Consider the following 21,619-nt stretch of genomic DNA (forward strand, 5'->3'; position numbering starts at 1 on the left):
AACCCAAGCAAAATCCTACAGCACTCGCTACCCACCATTTTGAACACCAACACAATTTCGACTTCAAAAATCCAAAAATATTACACACAGAACAAAACAAACATAAACGTAATTTCTTAGAAATGGTTTATATCAACAGAGATAAATACAGCATCAATTACAGAACAGACACATGTAAACTCAATCACAGCTACGCCAATATCATTAATGAAATTCAATACAGATAACATACCTATATCATCACATTACATTCCACACATCAAATGTTTTTCACATAGTCTAATATCCCAACAATTTAGCTTTCCTTTTCCTATTTTATCCCTATCTATATAATCCTGAAAAAATAATCTGGCCGAACCATTACCAACACATTGTTTGCCTTCGTCGGCTCTTTTCACCTCAAAGAAGCCGACGCCTTATGCAAAATTGTCTTTTATATACCGACTTCCTTCCCACCCCTTCAAAACCAAACATTTATAAATATAAACAGCAAATCTCATTGGCACTCTCAACACGACACGCAAAAATGGCACAATTACACAGAAGACAAACGACAAACACTTTTTTTTTTTTTTTTTTAATTGGCCTTATGATCTTGCATATTAGCCATGGTACGAATTCTTGTGTGTTCAAATTGGGGGTTATCGGGAAAAAAGGGCCAGAGCCGAAGGTGGGAATCGAACCCCCGACCGCTGCGTGAGAGTCTCTCATGCTAACCACTCGGCTACCGCGGTCCCCAAAAGACAAACACTTTTAGTGAGTAGAAATACTTTGATTGAATATAGAAAATATATTTTGCATTGCATAAATTCACTTTTCCACATCCTAAATCTATTTGTTAAATGTAAACAATGTTTGTAAATCCCCGGCCCTGAAGATGATCTCAATAAAGATCGAAACGTGGGCACGACAAAGAAAATGTTTTTCTCAAACCTATATCACACCAGACCGCATCTCACGATTTCTAAATAAATATCGATTAACGGTCACTAATCACCTCTCAAAATACCTGCAAGTATAAAAAAACTATCGATACCAGTATTAACGTTTTGGAACTCCTAAAGAATCGAAATGCGTAACTATCGAACTATCGATGCATGTTCTTTCGAAAGTTTGAAAACAAAATTGTCACACGAGTATATAATGGTAGAATTTATTATATTAATTAAATAAATTAATGAATACCTATATTTTTCTAGTAAAGGGATTACTTCAGTTTATGTTCGTTGTGCTTTCTAAATAACTTCTGTGTTAACAATTAGTTAAAAGTCATCGCAGGTAATGTACAAAAAGTTCTGTTATATGTATTATAAAATCAAGATAAAAATTGTAAGTTTTTAAACTGAAATAACAATAACCTCTTTGATGACCTGGATTATCAAAAAATTCTTTGTTTGAAATTTAACCAAACATCAGTTTCAACAATTGGTTTATTATGCTATTATATTTTTATATTCTAATTCTATATTAAATGTTTTGAATTATTGTTTTATAAAATAAAACTCAAAATAGAAAATTAATAAAAAAGAAAGAAAGCGAACATCATATTTAAATTTTATGGTCTGTTATTAATTTATCATGTTTAAATTTAACATTTTATGAAATGATTTACAATTATTTTATTATAAACTTATGTTATTGGGTTCGTAAAAATTTTCTGATGAAAAAATTAATAATCGTCAACCACCACATTGCTATTTATGTTATCTTTAGAATTAGAATCATTACCAACACTGTCATCTTATCGGTAATCATAATCATATTTGTTTTTATATCAGTTAAAACAAGGTACTTCCGGAATCTGATTCATGTATCTGAACAATATCATGTTTTCACACAAAGATCCACCTTTCAAAATTAACTGTTCGTCAAACTTCATAAACTAAAATTTAACTGTAAACTTCTTTAATCCACTAAACAGTCGGATAAATGGAATTGAACAAGATGGCCATCATTCCTCGAATTTTTCTGGCCATATTCCAAATTCTACCCTTTAAAAACATAATCAGATTTGCGATATAATCAGAAACTTTCCTTTTTCATCCTCACGTAGCGGTATGTTTTCTTTTCAAAAATTAGACGTAGTAAAAACAATAAAAGTAAAAACCGATTAACGGTTTCCTTTTGTAAATTAATCATGAATTTTATAAATAGTTATGCAATTCATAGTGCAAAAACAGTTGCTTTAAAACCAAATGGATTTAAAGATTTAACTAAAACAGGCAATTAGAAAGCTTTTCCACTTAAGGATTATCCAAGATTCCCAAATCGACTTTAAATCCCTTTTAAAATAAGTGGGAGAAGAAGAGAAATAAGAAAAAGCCCACGGGCAGAATTGTAATTTAAAAACCTGATTTATTTTAAACAATTTATATAATTATAATTAGACGCATTTGACTAACCAGCCCATTGAGACCATAAATTCGTAGAACAAAACGATAAATTTCACAATTTAGGCTGTGGATGGTAAGGTGACTCTCTCGTTTCCCCATCTTATTGCCAGCCTTTACTCCCGGGCCTCGTCAATTAAGGATAAAAATATACGTATAATAAACACAAAAAACTAAACACATCTAATAACAATATTTGAAAAAAAGTTCTGATCCTCTGATCCGGATAATTGAATAAAAAGAAGCCTATCCATTCGCGCTAATAATTACACTTACCCACCACATCAAACTTCATTCCTTCTGCCTAAGCATTCTCCGTGTTCCTCGGAGTCCCTTCTTTTACACTAATTACATTCAGTCAGCACATTGATATTAATAAATACTGTTTGATTTCCTTTTTCATTCAAGCTAATAAATACAGTCGAAAATTACATATCTCATTTTTTTGTGCCAGAGTATGCACAAAAAAAAAATGCACGGCAGTAATAAGACCCAAAATGACCGATTGATTATCAATCTGGTAGACCAAAGCTCAACAGAAAGCAGCTAATCAAACATTAGGCAGCATACAAAGACTAGCAAACCTATGTATCACAGGAACAATGAGATCAACCACTACAAGTGCACTAGCAACTCAGCTAAATCTACCTCCACTGGAATTATTCATACTAGGAGAGGCTAGGAAAAGCTCATTTAGGCTCCAAAAACATTATAGTGGATAGGAACTAAACAATTCGGGCTTGCAACTATAATTAACAAAATCAGGCATCCATTCTATGAAATGGGGATGGGGGACTATATGATCCCGGAAACATTCTCCACAACATCCTACAAAGTCTTAACGGACTATAAAGGAGAGGAAGATCACAGGAGAGCATAAGATACAATGATATGGTACACAGATGGCTCCAAACCAAACGAACGAACCGGATCGGACGTTTTCTCTACAAGCCCAAAACATGAGCAATCAATCTCATAAGGGAAATATACTTCGGTCTGTCAAGTAGAAATACATGCCATCACTGCTTGTGCCCTGGAAAATCTTAAAAGAGGTTACACTGGCAAAAAAATCCTCATAAGATCTGATAGCCAAACAGCCATTCAAGCATAAGCATGTAAAAGAATCACATCAAAATTAGTCAGTGAATGCATCCAAAATCTTCAAACCTGGGGAAACACAACAACCTGATGATATCTTGGCACAGGAAAATTTTGGGTAACGAGAAATCAGACAGTCTGGCCAGATTACGATGCAAGATCATACATAGGCCCCGAACCTATTCTTCGGATAACAAAAACAAATACAAAATCCTCCATCGCAGAATGAATCCAAACAAAACAAAAGGAGAAAGGGATAAACTCCAGCGGCGCTAGACATAATAAACTTATGATAAAACAACCCTCATCAAGACTGGCAAAATCATTGCTCAATTGGAGAGGGCAAAACTCAGACGAGTGGTAGGACTACTAACCGTTCACTAGCATCTGAGAAAACTTCTACACAACGTGGGCATATACAACGATGATCCCATTTGCAGATTATGTAATGATGAAGAGGAAACAGCCATTATGGGTACTCTACCAGACCCCTTCTGCCGCTTCTGCGAAACAAAAGAAGAAACGGCNGAATCGGACCATGGACAATATGAACTTTTTTGTTCATTTTAGGGTGAAGAATCTACTGGAGAAGTTTGTAGCACGAGTAGCAATTCACCCTGTATATATATATACATACATGGGTAACCAGAAAGCAAACAGACTGGCCAGAAGAGGATGTGCAAGACCATACATAGGCCCCGAACTTGGGATAACAAAACCAAATATAGAATCCTCCATCGCAGAATGGATTCAAACAAAACAAAAGGAGAAGTGGATAAACTCCAGCGGCGCTAGACATAATAAACTTATGATAAAACAACCCACATCAAGACGGGCAAAATCACTGCTGCAACTAGAGGGGGCTAAACTCAGAGGAGTGATAGGACTACTAACCGGTCATAGGCACCTGAGAAAACATCTACACAACATGGGCATATACAACGATGATCCCATTTGCAGATTATGTAATGAGGAGGAGGAAGCAGCCACTCATATCACCTTCGAATGCGAAGCAACAGCTCAATGGATATTTAACCTAACGTACGGAAAAAACTTAGGGAATCAAATTGCAGCAGCGACAGTCAATGACCTGATACTTCTAAGAAGAAAGATTGAGTCTATTGACAGAACTAAGGAACTAGGAAGGAACAATAAGACTGAAGGCTGCAGTGCCTGGGGAGTACAAACCCTGCTTCCTAGTATCTTATCACCATACCATACCATAGCATACCATGCAATATTTGGCAACTCTGGGTCCTGGATACTTCCCTCTCGCTAATAAATACATCCTTTCTAATAAATAATGAAGGAAGGATGAATCGATCGTCAGGATATTATCAGTAGGTTCGAAATCAAGGATGCGGTCATCAAAACAAGTACGTTTTGTAACTTATTCCAAGCTTTCAACCTTTATTGAAGTCCTTTTTAAAAAGATAGTTACTACTTATAGTAAGTTGTTTTGCAACGATCCGGATTTCGAGCTGTTTTGCAAAAGTACTTTTGCAATTCATGTCGAGAGACGTGGTTGTAGAACTCCTTCAACCTGATGATGAGCTAAAAGCTCGAAATCCATGTCGTTGCTAAACAATTTACTGTCAATAGGAACTATCTTTTTAAAAAGGATTGAACACCGCACTCACTCCATCATTCATCATTTCTATTTATTGAGGTCTTCCTCATGGCTCTACAAGTAATTACGTTTATAATTAATAATAAGTAACACAATAATTTTCAGATAATATTGGATAACTTAATCGTCACAGTATTAAAAGTAAAATATTATAATGATAGTGGGAAGAAGGAGGGACTTAAGAGCTTTGAGGAAAATCTCAATAAAGTTGAAAGCTTGGCATAAGTTACAAAATATACTTGTTTTGATGACCGCATCCGTGATCTCGAACTTACTGGTCTAATGAAGAATGTATTGATAGATTCTCATAAAGCTAGCAGTATTTAGGCCTTTGAGTTATTCAGCGATCTGTACTCCAAGACGACGGATAGGCCATTGGGAACGTCGAAGTTCGTTTTTTTTCACACTCAATTTTCTGCAACTTGCTTTTATGTTCTCCAGTGTGATAATTTCCCTGCAAAACCGGAACCGGCATCGTTTCCCATACCTTACGGGACGCCCATGTGAGATCTTATTCGTCTTTGTAAGTATGACTTTTTGAAAACATGGTTTTTAATGATTTTATACCTTGATTTTAAATTAATGTACAACAATTGAATATCGATGAAGAAAAGGAGAGATTGTGTCTTGTTATAAGATGTTGAATCGAATAATAGATTCGTATAGGAAGGCTATAGAATCCGATCGGATGATGGATAAGAAGGGATTATCCGTTTCTCCGGTTGTTTTATCATCGGGTAAAAGAAAAAGAAAACCCCTTCAATAGTACAAAGTGAGATGTACGTCGTGGTTGAGGTCGGCGAAGCTTGTCTCCAGCCGGTGGTTGACATGATTGCGAGTTATCCATTCAAGTTGGAAGGAGGACATTATAACCTGGGAAAGGGGAAATTGAAAGCTTTAGAGTCAGCCTGGCCAGGGAGACATTTATATCTCTTTATGACGGCATAACTCTTGTGGAGCCGTCTCGGACGACGAGGAACCGTAAATTAATTTGCACGGAGATAAAGATGAACGGAGCGGCATCAGAGCACTTGAGATTTAAAGGACAAGATTTAAAAAAGAATCTTCAGCTACAAGGTTCGCATTTTCCCCTCTCGGCTTATTATAACTATAATTCGCCCCGAGTACCCTTGGCCGAGTCATTCCCACCACTGCTACCCGGGAAAACTTATTTTAATATAAAATTTAATTATTTTTCATTTGTTTCGATCTTATTTTATTTGAATGGATCAAAATTTAAGGCGGGGATTTAAGGGGAACTTCCTCGTTAAAACATATAGCTTTTTTCCTTTAAGGAAATACAATAATAATTTGAAGAAAGATGTTTGAAAGGAAAAGCATAAACCGAGGGAAAAAGTGTCGACAAACTCGAACAGACAATATAACAAGCTTCAGGAAAAACAAAAAGTTAAGGAATAACAAGTTTTTAGGCAGGAAAATACAACTCCTGAGGCAATATGTGGTGTACAGATTGTTTATAATTAAAACTTTTCGTTTACTTGGAGTCAAGTCGGGTTGAACGCGATCAATCATGTTCAAAGCAATATAAAGTTAATTGTCGCCTGGAAAATGATTAATTAATTAAAAATCGAAACAAAATAACTGAAATATGTGGTGTTTAGTGACAGTTAGTTAATGATTACTCGGAGATCATGAGTTGCGGTCTGGTGTGACGTAGGTTGTAGAAAAACATTTTCTTTATCGTGCCAAAGTTTCGATCTTTATTGAGATCATCTTCAGGGCTCAAAGTGGTTGTTTTCTGCGTAATTATATCATTCTTGTGTATCGTGTTGAGAGTGTTTTATATTATGTGTTTTTGCATTCTCTAAATAACTATAATAATAAGTTCATTAATTTCGTGGTTCGCTTGACCAATTAATACATTACAATTAATTAAGGTTTTTAGTTGAGGTAAAAAGTCAATGGCACGAGCGGGGAAAATTCAAAAGGTGGGGTTGAGATGGGAAGTTAGTGTCCGAATGGATCTAGGTCAAGATAGCTCAAGGGGTAGAGCAGCGGCGTATCTAGCCGAAGATCGTGGGTTCGAATCCCGCTCGTGCCATTGACTTTTTTATCTGAACTAAAAACCTTAATTAATTGTAATATATTAATTGGTCAAGCGGACCACGAAATTAATGAATTTAATGAATTAAAACGAAGTATACTTCACTAGAGCTCTCCGTGGCCATTTCATTTGTCGCCGAGAATCCAATCCGATTACACGACATTTGGAAAATGTCAAAAAGGAGGGAAATTCGAAAGGTTGGGTTGGGATGGGATGTTAGCGTCCGAGTGGATCCAAGTCACGATAGCTCAAGTGGTAGAGTAGCGGCGTCCCAAGCCGAAGGTCGTGGGTTCGAATCCCGCTCGTGACACTGACTTTTTATCTCAACTAAAAACTTAATTAATTGGAAAACAAAGTAATCAAAAAATACTATTTGGTACCAAAGCTTGGAAGCATTAAAACCTGTTTTGTCAGGTTTGCATTCTTTGAGAAGTTGGAAATTTTGAATATTTAATTCAATTTTTCGGCATGTTTTCTATTTTCTTGCGCTCAATTTTGTACCGAAGAGTCGATTTCGTTTATTTTTATTAATTTTTAATAATAGTTCATTTTTCAAAATATTTTCTTCTTTTTTAATTTAATATTTTATTACACGCAGTCACGATAGCAGAAGTGGTAGAGCAGCGGCGTATCTAGACGAAGATCGTGGGTTCGAATCCCGCTCGTGTCATTGAATTTTTTATCTCAACTAAAAACCTTAATTAATTGTATAATAAAAAGGAAAATTAAAAATAATTGGTTATTTAATTTAAAGTCCTCTCTTACTATCAAAAATTCTTGTTTATGTTTTTATTGTTTATCTTTTCTTTTTTCTTTTAATTGTTATTCATTAATTTCTTAAATAGAAAAATACATATTGTGTTATACATTTATAAACCAAAAATTGTCGTATTGTAAAATATTTAGTAAAAAAGTGCCAAACTTTGTTTTTTCTTGTATTCTGTTTGTATAACAAATTGTAGAGACCAAAAGAGTCTGCATAAATTGTATGTATAATGTAAAATTTACAACTCACGTTAAGTGGAAGAAAGGTCCAAAAGACCTAATTTTACGTGGATAAATAACCCGTGTAATCAATCAGTCAATCAACTCACTCTCTCTCTCCTTCCTCTCTTTATCTTTCTCTCTCTCTCTCTCTCTCTCTCTCTCTCTCTCTCTCTCTCTCTCTCTCCTATTCACTCCTATGCACTCTCAACACGACAGACAAGAATGACACATCTACACTTTGAGACTTGAAGATGATCTCAATAAAGAAACGTTGGCACGATAAAGGAAATGTTTTTCTGAAAACCTACGTCACACCAGACCGCATCTCACGATCTCGGAATAAAGGAAATAATTGTTATATTTGTTATATCCATTCGTCCAATTTCATAGAACACACAAATAGTCACAATTTCGAAAAATGGACGGCTTGTAGCTCTCGTTCCACAGACAATTCATAATTTATTATGTTTTCTTTTTCACCATTTCACAGTCCAGCAAGTGGTTCGCGTTACTGCCTACCTTGAGCGCAAAGAATATTTTATAAGAGCCTTTCTTGACTTGGCGCAAGGGTTTCCTGTATAAATTAATGCTGATCCTTCGCTTTTATCTATCAATGAAGATTTTCTAAGATTATGACAAGGAAGTGAGCAGAGATGAAACAACAGGAAATCACTTAAAGATGCTCGGTTGGGTGTGACGTAAAGAAATGGCTCTTCAAATGGTGGAAATGGATCAGACAGGTTCACTTTCTAAAATTGCTAAAATAGTTTGGGTCTGATGTTAGAACATCTGTGATTAACGTAGTTTGGTCGTCCGATCATTTGCCCGTCAGAGTTTGGTCAGAGCAGCGTCCTGCCTATGGGTTTTATCAATCGTGTCCTTTGTTAAATAACAAGGAGTGTCCCATCATCTTACATAATTCGGATTTCTTTTAAGATTCTGTGTAATATCTGCGGGGTTTTAGATGTAGGATACAATCGACAATCTACACTCCGGTGTAAAATAATAGCTCCACTAAACGTAATTTCTATTGTATTTACCCGTTGGGTATAGCACATCAGGTTCAACTCACTTTTCAAAACTTTTGTAAACTTATTCTTCATGGTCCACGCCGAGTTTGAACCAGAACCATTAACGTTGCAATATTTGTAGATAAATAGATAGATAGATAATGGTATTGGTGATGAAGATACTAGGAATCGGCGATTTAGAGGGACAGAGAGAACGAGAGAAGAGATAGAGAGAGAACAAGGATGAGAGAAAGTAGGATGAGAGAAAGTAGGATGAGAGAAAGTAGTAAGAGAGAGAGAGAGAGAGAGAGAGAGAGAGAGAGAGAGAGAGAGAAAGAGAGAGAGAGAGTGAGAGAGAGAGAGAGTGAGAGAGAGAGAGAAGAGATAGAGAGAGAACAAGGATGAGAGAAAGTAGTAAGAGAGGGAAAGAGAGTAACTTGAGAGAGTACTGATACCCCGGACAATTTCACGGCGCACAGTTTAAAAGTTCCGTAAGACCCAGGTGTCATGAGGGTTTAGCATAAGGGCAACGCCGTGATATTGAAAGTAAACATTTGTTTACCTGCACAATTGTATGAATTATCAGTGTTTGAGAGAGAAAAGGTGAGTGAGTGAGTGAGTGAGAGAGAGAGAGAGAGAGGGAGAGAGAGAGAGAGAGAGAGAGAGCAAAAGAGAAAGAGATGATGATGAACTCTTTATTGATCAATCACACAAGATTTGGTCATTCTTACATCAAATGTGAAATGCAATGCTAAGTTTACTCTACTTCTAATTCATTAAACATTAAGTATTTCAAATGTTCTAGTTATGGCATGTATTATTTAATTCAAATTGTCTGTAGAAAGAAATATTTTAGTTTACAGATTAATTGACCAGTTAAAAAGTAAATTGCTAATATAAGAAGTGAAGAAAAAGACTTTTTCAATACAATTCAATACAAAAAAATTATAAATTGTCAATATAAATCTAGAAATAAAATTAATTATTATTTTTTATGAAGGTCTTGGTTGAGATGAAAAAGCTAGTGTCATCCCGCTTGCGACTCATCCAAAAACTTACATAAAAAGAATAATTAATTGAAATTTTCAATTAGATCACTAAACATAAATGGATTAATCTAGAAATAAAAGTCAATATTAATATAAAATAGTTTGATAAGACGCAATTTTTAAGACAATTGTAATAATAGTTGGTATTTTCACATAGGTTTTTAGAATATTACCTAGTACCTCTTATCAAGGTATCGTTGATGATAAAAATTTACTATAATAAATTTAACGTTTTTTATTTTTATATTACTATTTAGTGACTAGAGAGCAAGAAGAAAAAAAGGAATGAAAAAGAGAGAAAAGGAAAGAGTGATAGAGAGGTAGAAGAAAGATTCATGTACATAGATAAAGGGGGTGATAGTGAGATAAAGCGATAAAGAAGAAAGAGATAGATAGATAAGTACATATGTTGATAAGGAGAGAAAGAGAGAAAAAAAGAGAGTCAGAGAGATAGAAAGAGAGAAGAAAAGATTCATGTACATAGACAAAGAAGGAGGGAAGGAGATGAAGAGATAAAGAAGATATAAATAGATTCATATATATATATATATATATATATAGAGAGAGAGAGAGAGAGAGAGAGAGAAAGCGAGAAGAGAGAGAGGGACCGTAAGGAAAAGGAGGAAGAAAGAGAGATAGAGAAAGAGAGCGAGAACTAAGTGAGAATACGTTTTTGAATGAACGAAATTAATCCACAATGGTTGCAAATTTCAAATAGTTTATTTCTTAGGGCAACTGTGATTTGAAACATGGGAGTGCATTTCATTATCCTAGATCCCTAGATCGGAAGGCAAGTTTCAGGTAATAGAAAATCCCGTCCAATTCAATTTACCGTGGACACTCACTCTTTCAGAAAATTTAAGGGTAAATAATCTTTTTAATTTCCCATGGGTGTAAACTTGAATCGGCGGAGTGGAAATGGAATCGTGGAACTTCGTTTAAACCTTTTCCTCCCTGCTGTAGTTCTGTAGTTCACCTGGTAAAAATACGGCCCCTGGACAAGGGACGAACAAGGATCTTTCAATACTCGAACCTTCTTTCTATTATCGGCATTTGTTAAAATATAAACCAAAAAAAATTCTTTGGATAACTAGTGATATAAACTAGTCACAGCAATAATGTGCAATAAGCTATTATGTTCATAGATTGTGTAAATTCAACCTAGCGACATGCTGTCTAGATTTATGTTGGCAGCCCACAGTTTAAAAGCGGTTTAGAAATGATTTATTCTCTGACAATAAGCTATATTGGAAGAGGGAGAAACATAAACTTTTATTTATTTTCATTTTAAGATTAAAATGGTTTTCATTTATGTGTTATGTTCACAACGATTAATTTTTCCATTTGTTTGAGAGCTAATCAAGTTATTATAAATATTTTTGGTTTTTTTAATTTTTAGTGGTTTGAATTTACATTGCATTTATACGTCTGGGGTTCTCCTTCTGCAATAACACTTTTCTTTATTTTAATAACTATAAAAATCAAATCTTCCTCCTGGACGAAACGTGTTCGACTTTTCGTTGTTTTTGTCTAGACGATAATTGCTGTTTATTAGCACAAACTGTAGTACAATACGCCTGGAAATCGTTATCTCGCATAAACATTTATTATCACAAAATATTTATTGTAACTCTGACTTCAGAGTCTAATAAAGAAGCCGATATGAATTATCTAGGACTCGAAACTTACTGTGGCCTAGCACATTGCCACGAAAAAGAATACATGAAAAATAGATCTTTAATGTTTCCAAAACCTGGTAAAGCTCGCGAAAACATTCCCAGAAGAGCCATTTGCAAGATTTCAAAAGGCATTACAGAGAACTGACGCCTGAAAAGACACATGCGTAGTGCAGAAGTACTGACTGAAGAAATACTGCCAGGAGGCCCTATGTTTTTGTGTCGTGTAGATTCTTGCAACTCGGAGAGGAAAATCCGCATGCAAGATCCCATTATGGAACCACTGGCAAGGCAATGGAAGTTGTTTAATAATCTAAAATTAGCCAGTGAGTTATAAAAATGTAGAGGCATACAATAGACCCACTCAGATCGAGATTCGGTAGGACTTCTGTCCCCTCAATTATACCTAGTCCTATCATACTTATAATTAGTAAATCCATTATATTTAGTGGTCTGATTGACCAAATTATCTTTCAATTAATTAAAATTTTTATGTAAGAATGTGTGGTGATTAGTGACCGTTAATCGATAATTATTCAGAAATCGTGAGATGCGGTTTGGTGTGATGTAGGTTTGAGAAAAACATTTTCTTTATCGTGCCAACGTTTCTTTACCAATAGACACAACACTGAACATTATTAATGATAAATGGTCCAACATAACACTACACACAACTCTATCAAAGAACACGTTCGTAACAATGATCCGACACTGCTGTGTTAACGGATATTCACGACAATCACTTTTCAAACAACTTTTTGGTTGAACAATCATGACACATTTACTAAATACAGTCATACCACAACTTCCTTTCACATTACCCTTCCTCACTAAATACTTAGATGATATATCGACAGCAGTTCCCACAGATCCAATTCAAACTACATTAGATACATTTAATAGCTTTCACCCACGCCTACAATTTACGCATGAAATCTAAAACAACAAAAAAATACCATTTTTAGATACACTCGTGATAAAACAACCAGATGGCACATTAATCACAGATTGGTATCAAAACCAAGAAACACAGATCTCTACCTCAACTTTACATCTCACCATCCTCTTCATACAATAATAAACACGGCCAAAGGGTTATTTCAAGAATGATTACCTTAAGCCATGAATCATTTCACCACAAGAACATAAAGATATACAAACAGATCCTCCATAACAGTCTCTACCCTAAACACATTTTTAATAGAATAATCAACAACTACAACTCAACCCAAACACCATCCACTATTACTAATAATACTACATTAATTCTCATCAAATACAAACAAACCAGCATACATTTCCATGCCATTTATTCAAGGCCTATCACATAAATTAAACACATTTCTCTCGTCCGATAACTTCAAAAATTATAAAACAATTCAAACACTTGTTTCCAAAATTAAAGATCCCACACCAATAACAAATAAATCTGACGTAATCTACAAGATCAACTGTTTAAACTGTCCGGCAACTTACATCGGTCTTACATCCCAATATCTGGACAAGAGAGTAAAGCAACATATCTATGATTGCAAAAAACCCAAGCAAAATCCTACAGCACTCGCTACCCACCACTTTGAACACCAACACAATTTTGACTTCAAAAATCCAAAAATATTACATACAGAACAAAACAAATATAAACGTAATTTCTTAGAAATGGTTTATATCAACAGAGATAAACACAGCATCAATTACAGAACAGATACATGCAAACTCAGTCGCAGCTACGCCAATATCATTAATCAAATACAATACAAATAACATACATACATCATTACATTACATTCCACACATCAAATACTTTTCACATAGTCTAATTTTCCAACAATTTAGCTTTCCTTTTCCTATTTATCCCCTTTCTATATAATCCTGAAAGAATAATCTGGCCGAACTATTACCAACACATTGTTCCCCTTTGTCGGCTTTTTTCACTTCAAAGGAGCCGACGCCTTGCACAAAATTGTCTTTTATATACCGACTTCCTTCCCCACCCCCTCAAAACCAAACATATATAAACATGAAACAGCAAAATCTCACTGGCACTCTCAACACGACACACAAGGATGGCACAATTACACAGAAGACAAACACTTTGAGTGAGTAGAAATACTTTGTTTGAATATAAAATATATTTTGCATTGTATAAATTCACTTATCCACATCCTAAATGTATTTGTTAAATGTAAACATTGTTTGTAAATCCCAGGCCCTGAAGATGATCTCAATAAAAGATCGAAACGTTGGCACGATAAAGAAAATGTTTTTCTGAAACCTACATCACACCCGACCGCATCTCACGATATCTGAATAACTATCGATTAACGGTCACTAATCTCTACACATTGTATAAATTAATTTTTCACATCCAAAATGTAATTGTTATATGTAAACAATATTTGTAAATCCCAGGCCCTGAAGATGATCTCAATAAAGATCGAAACGTTGGCACGGTAAAGAAAATGTTTTTCTGAAACCTACATCACACCAGACCGCATCTCACGGTTTCTGAATAATTATTTTTATGTAAGGTTTTGTTTGAAATGAAAAAGTCAGTGTCACGGGCGGGATTCGAACCCACGACCTTCCTCTAAATACGCCGTTGCTCTAACCACTTGAGCTACTGTTACTTCGATCCATTCGGACACCAACTCTTCATCTCAACCTACAATCTATCGAATTTTCTATCCTTTTGCCATTTTTCAAATGTGTAATCAGAATTCGATTCTCGGCGACGTATGAAGTGCAAATTCATTATATCTAGTGGTTTGATTGACCAAATTATTTTTTTCAATTAATTAACATTTTTGTGTAAGAGGTTAGAGCAGCGGCGTATTGAGCCGAAGGTCGTGGGTTCGAATACCGCTCGTGACACTGTCTTTTTCATTTCAACAAAACCTTATAATTAGTGTTAAATATCAATTCATCTTAATTTTTTCCTAGTGATTTGTTAATTTAATTAAAAAAAGCAACCTATTTTCTCCCTTGAACCGCCTTTTCCTGCTTTGTGACAGTGGTAGCCATTCATTATTCCCATTCTAAAATATCTTTACAAACCTCCAAAACGGCCTTTTTTAAATCCTTTTTTGCCGCTCCAAGGCGAAATTTATTGAAACTTAGGGAACAGTTAATGTTTAATTTAGCGAGAATTAAAACGAACAGAATGCCCTGTGGGGATGTGTGCATGTTTCCGGCGTCGACGGAAGTCAGCCCTCTCCGACCTCGGCTTTACAGCTTTACACACTTCCTCGGGCGTGTATTTTTATTGTTACACATTTGTTCACATTTGTGTGGTATAATCAAGTTTTTATATGGAGACAAAAATGGGCGGTTTTTAAAATATTTACAACTTGTTATAGTTTCATTTCATAATTCCTGACGATTGGTGTTTCCATACCTAGCAAATGTTTTATGATATATGGTTGTTCATCAGAATAAAAATCTTTTTGAATTGATGATGGGTTTGGTTTGCGAGTCGGTAAACTCACGCTGAAACGGCATAGGGTCACATATTGGGGCCGTCTTCACTCGCGGGTTTGTTGAATTACTCAAACACGTTTTGGCATTGCAAGCTCAAATTGTTTGAAATACCCTCGTAAAAAATTATAATAATGGAAATTGATAACATTAAATTATTTTTTCTGCCTATTTTAAATAATGAACGCGTAAATATTAGTGCATTAACTGTATTGAATAATTAGCATGAGAATTATTCACAATACAGTAAATTTTCTTTGATGAGTTTAAATATATTTTTTCTGTCCAAAAGGTAGATTGGGGATGAGACCAGGAAGACAGAAACAACATTTATTTTCTTGTCGAGATTCCGGCAGAATATACCGCCTTCATCAGGACTCTGTATTAACAAATTAACATAAGTAAATTTTCAAATATACAATTTTTAAAATTTTTCTTAATTACTAACTCGAAAAACATCGTTATACTATATGAACAGGTACATGTGTGGATAACGGATAGCCGGTAGAACCCACCTTCGATAAACGAAGGTAATAAATATTTTACAATTAATTAAGGTTTTTAGTTGAGATGAAAAAAAGTTAATGGCACGAGAGGGATTCGAACCCACGACCTTCGGCTAGATACGCCGTTGCTCTACCACCTGAGCTATCGTGACCTCGATCCCCTCGGACATCAACTCCCCATCTCAACCCCACCTTATGAGTTTTCCCTCATTTTGCCATTTTTCAAATGTCGTGTAATCGGTTTGGATTCTCGACGAAAATTGAAATGGCGACGGAGAAAACCAACTAAAAACCTTAATTAATTGTAATGTATTAATTGGTCAAGCGGACCAAGAAATTAGTGAATTTAACTGAAGAGTTTTGAAAAGTGCAAAGCTGTTGTTTCACTTATCTATAGACGTGAAATTCAAAATATATTTCTATTTTTGTATATATAGGAAAATATCTGTTTTTATACATTTTGTCCTCGGAAACTGCGGGAAAAATATATTTTCTCTACGATGTCGTTCAGTACGGTGCCGTTCCCCCGGGGATCCGTTGGGCCTAATGCCTCGAAATAACTCTGTATCGGCTAACACCATTAGCAGATCTGCTAATAAGTTTATCCTTAGGAAGGACAGGTTTGTTGACAAGGGCGGGGCAATCTGAAAGGATGTCCAGCCGGCTGGAAACTTGATAGAGGAAGCCTTGAACCTCGGTTAGGTCCGCTTCCGGCTCACATCTGCAATGTCCACAGGACACTTTTCCCACCCTCGCCCCGCCTATATGACCGAACGGAATTAGTTTCGCCTCAATTCTCCATTTTAAAACAGAAATAACATCATGAACGTTTCCCTCACAAAATCAATTTTATAAAGATGAAAATTTTGAACAATAATAAATGAAAGTTCAAATTTTCATATCTTGACAAGTCTTCGATTGTTTTTTCTTCACTTTCTCTAGTTTGTATCGAAAAATCAAACATTATAGATGACATTTCCACTGTAAGCGCCGTTTTTTTTCTTTTTTACACTGTAGTTAACAAATCAAAAATAAATTTCTACCTGTATAGGGTACTCAAAAAACATCTTAACCTGTTAATGGTAGAGAGAAAACAGAAAAACCACGATGGATTTGGACATTGAGACGATCAAATCAGACTCAAATTAGAACTTGAATAGGAAAGGAATTAGGCTGGCACAAAAGATTAAAGACCAAGTCAATTAGAAAAATTGCAAGACTGAAAATGTTGGTGGGTACTACGTCTGTACATACAACCACATACAAAAGTCGCAAAACCGAATTATTTCAAAATAATTTCATTAAACTTTTTTAAATTACAGTATTGCCATTTGTAAAACTTTATTGTAATAATGTTCAATTATTTACGTTAAAAATAAAACATTGTTTAAATGGAGTGTCGATCAACTATGTTTTTTTTTTCAAACCAACAAATTTTGTAAATAACATCTCGATTTTTTAGACTTAGGGGTGTAAAAGGTGGGGGGACCGCGGTAGCCGAGTGGTTAGCATGATAGACTCTCACGCCGCGGTCGAGGGTTCGATTCCCACCGTCGCCTCTGGCCCTTTTTTCCCGATAACCCCCAATTTGAACAACATATATAAGAGATTCGTCATGGCTAATATGCAAAGATCATAAGGCCAATTAATAAAAAAAATTTATTGAAAGATATTGTTTCATTCAAGAATTGTTTCACCTGTTATCAATCATTACAGGTCCTAAATTAACCTTTTACACCTTTTTTTTTTTTCATCAATTTCCATTATTATAATTTTTTACGAGGGTATTTCAAACAATTTGAACTTGCATTTGGCCGACTTACAAACCAGAGTTGATAGAAATGATAAATGATGGAGTGAGTGTGGTGTTCAATACTTTTTAACAGGATAGTTGCTACTCACAGTAAGTACTTACTGTGAGTAGGAACTATCCTTGTAAAAAGTATTGAACATCACACTCACTCCATCATTTATCATTTCTATTAATTTGCTAGTCAAAGCAGTAATTGATTATAACACAATCAATAACATCACTTAACACACACAATACTTAAAATCTGTTAATAAACAAGTACTTTTAAATCTTTATTATAAATTGAGACTTTCATGCTCAAAGATTAACAAATCAATCTGGTTCAATTCCCAATGTTTGAAATTAAACCTAACCCCTAAATTCGTTCTTGCTAAATTAAATGTTAAGAACTGCTCAACTCTCTTACAAAGAAAATGCCAAAAAACCATTTTAAATAATGAATTACATAAATTGTACAGTCTAAGAGATACAAAACAAAACCTTACTGTGAGTAGGAACTATCCTTTTAAAAAGTATTGAACACCACACTCACTCCATCATTTATCATTTCTATTAATTTGCTTCAAAGCAGTAATGGATTATAACACATTCAATAACATCACATCCAATTACTTAAAATCTGTTAATAAACAAGTACTTTTAAATCTTTATTATAAATTGAGACTTTCATGCTCAAAGATTAACAAATCAATCTGGTTCAATTCCCAATGTTTGAAATTAAACCTAACCCCTAAATTCGTTCTTGCTAAATTAAATGTTAAGAACTGCTCAACTCTCTTACAAAGAAAATGCCAAAAAACCATTTTAAATAATGAATTGTAAATGCTCCTTATTATGTCTCCAATGCTACCCTCCACAACGACCTTCAAATTCCTTATATCCAAAAATTTATTCCCCAAAAATTTACCACTTTTCACAAAAAACTTTCCCACCATCCAAATAGTCTTGCCCAAGCTCTGTCCGATAGAACCCATCCCTACAACCCCATAAGGCGACTTACGAGGAAATGGCCCCGCGACCTCCTTTCCGAGTGAACTGAAAAAAAAAAGAAAAAAAAGTGAAGAGGGAGGATAGCACTGACTATTTTCTCCCCTCAATGTAAATAGTTGTACATATATATAGTTGTTCATGTATCCGCAAATTACATGTTGTAAATAATATTTGCAGATTGTAATAAAAAAAAAAATTTAAAAAAAATTGAATTACATAAATTGTACAGTCTAAGAGATACAAAACAAAACCTTACTGTGAGTAGGAACTATCCTTTTAAAAAGTATTGAACCAGAGTTGATTCCAGAAATATATACATTAGATAACCAAAAATGATTGTGATTAATTAATAGCTAAATTTGTGAACAATTAAAGACCAAAATAAGATTATATTATGATTACTTTGTGCTAAATTGGGAAAATATTGTTTAATAATTGTATTAAAAAACATACGTTGGAAAGGCGCACCCACAAACAAAAAAAAACGAATTATTCTTGAATTCCACACCATTATAAATTGGACAAAATGGATTAAAACATTCTCTTCTAAATTTAGGTTTTTCAGCCATGGCCACTCTTAAGTAGGACTCATATAACTTTGTTGAAATTTTTTTGTAATATACTTTTGCCATGTGCCAACCCTTTATATTTTTCTGGACAAAAAAAGCAACTCTTTATCTTGAATGAAGGTCTTTGAGAAATGGCTATCCTGGTTAAAGGATAAAATTATTAAACCGTCCTCCGAGATGAATAAGCAGACCAATCAACGCTAGCTGTTGTTATTTTGTGTCGTAAGACGGAGTATAAATTGCCTTGAATTCAAATCGCCTTTTAAGGAGGAAAGAAGGTGCAACGGGGCGAGCGTGGGAGTTCTCTGGAGGAAGACAAACTATGTCGGAGGTCCTAATCCACTTTTATAAATGAGATACGCTTACTGATATTAATATACACAATTCCTCAAGGGTCGGCCCTGGAGAAGGCCCTCCTCTGGAGCCGGAGGCTATTACTTTAAAAACACTTTAGCCCCGGGTGCACTTTCCCGGTGTACCTCCGCCGTCACCATCTTTCAAGAAAGGACACAAAACTGAAACGGGACCGCCTCCCGGTTGAAAGGCCTCCTTGAAACAGGACGACTGATTAATAGCCCGTACCCTGGAAGATGGGCCTAATGATCCTTGCTTTTCAATGATATCCCTACGATATATATCGTGTGTGTTGCCACACTGTACGCTCTCTTTTTGCGATCCGGAGTAAAGGGAATATAATTAATTATCCCACTTCCAGATCTCGTTAATCTTCGTTTTTTTATATATTGAAAACAGACTCCCTCTGAGAAACTGAGGCCGTTTATTTGCATTTATTCACGTTTCACTGGAAACCGGGTAATTTGAAAAAAACAAGTCGGAGGACTATCACAAAAGAAAACCTAGTTTCCTTCCAAATTTATTCTTTTATAACTAACTTTCAAAACGAACATTTTTAAATTAGATAATAAAAAAGAGGTTCATGGTAATCTACAATTTAATGATAAAATTCAATTCTATTTCTAATTAATTAATCTTTATGTAAGGTATTGGTTGAGATGAAAAAGTCAGTGTTACGAACGGGATTCGAACCCACGATATTTGGCTAGATACGCCGCTGCTCTATCACTTGAGCTATCGTGTCTTCGATCCACTCGGACACTAACTTCCCATCTCAACCCAACCTTTCGAATTTTCCCTCCTTTATGCCATTTCTCAAATGTGTACTCTATTTGATTCTCGGCGACAAATAAAGTGACCAAGGAAAGCTTTAGTGAAGATATACTTCATTTAACTTATTAAATTCATTAGATTTGGTTGGGCTATATGGCGACACTCCAGGACGATTTTCTGGCTCCACTGTTCAATTTGAACTTTTCGGAAAAAGTGCAAAAATTAACATGTTCCCGAATTTTTGAATTTACTGATGATTAACTGAAGCTAGGAAAATATTTAATAAAGCCATCTTGTTCAGCGTAAAATTTTCTAAAAAATGAGACCTAGCGCAGCTCTGTGACGTAAAAACCTTGAGAAAAAATGCATTTCCAAATTTGGCCATTTTTGCCTGCAAAAACCAGAGCAGAATGATTGTAATTTTTCATTTAGGACAAATAGAATCGAACAACTAACATTCCTGAATTTGCCCCTTCAGACTACTTCTTCTGAGCCTATCCTCAATTAATAACATGGCAAAAAGGAGGGAAAATTCAAATGGTGGGGTTGAGATGGGAAGTTGGTGTCCGAGTGGATCGAAGTCACGCTAGCTCGAGTGGTAGAGCAGCGGCGTATTGAGTCGAAGGTCGTGGGTTCGAATCCCGCTCGTGACACTGACTTTTTTTATCTCAACCAATACCTTACGTAAAGATTAATTAATTGAAAGAAGTTATTTGGTCAATCGGACTACGAAATCTAATGAATCTATTTCTAATTTAAATAATAATTAAGCCTAAATTCCTTTAGTTGCAATTGTATTAAATTATGCATACGTGTTTACAATTTTCGGTATTTCAAAATTTCTCCGACGGTCCCTTTTGAAATTTATGTACGAGATTTCAAGCCTCGTAAAAATTGTTGCAAGAGCCAACTCAGTACTCGTGCTTGCCGGCAAACCTGATGCCGCTCGGGTCCAACATTAACGACCGGTGGAGCATCACTTGTGGAAGAAAAATTAGAATTTCGGTTTAAAAAAGTTTTCCCTCATTTGAAAAGTTCATAAACTCCAGATGCTAAGCACAAAGTTGAGAGTTTAACGGCTTTACCATCAGGGGGACAAGGGCAAAGTGCGAAACACTTCAAATTCCCGACAAACGTGTAGAAATAGCTTTTCTCCTTGGCTTTTCAAGGAGACCGTTTTATTTTTAAATTTTAACCTACGTCGTTAATAATATCGTCTGTTTTAAATTAA

At 35.1% G+C, this 21,619-nt stretch overlaps 1 non-coding gene across 1 annotated transcript; it reads left to right on the top strand.

The window, feature by feature from the left end:
• Positions 1-7,420: 7,420 nt before the first annotated feature.
• Trnag-ccc lies at positions 7,421-7,493 on the top strand. Its single transcript has one exon. It is a non-coding gene; the product is annotated as a tRNA-Gly (tRNA).
• The last annotated feature ends 14,126 nt before the right edge of the window (positions 7,494-21,619 follow it).

Source organism: Cimex lectularius, unplaced genomic scaffold (genome assembly GCF_000648675.2).
Source record: "Cimex lectularius strain Harlan isolate CLEC.00 unplaced genomic scaffold, Clec_2.1 scaffold68, whole genome shotgun sequence".
NCBI lineage: Eukaryota > Metazoa > Arthropoda > Insecta > Hemiptera > Cimicidae > Cimex > Cimex lectularius.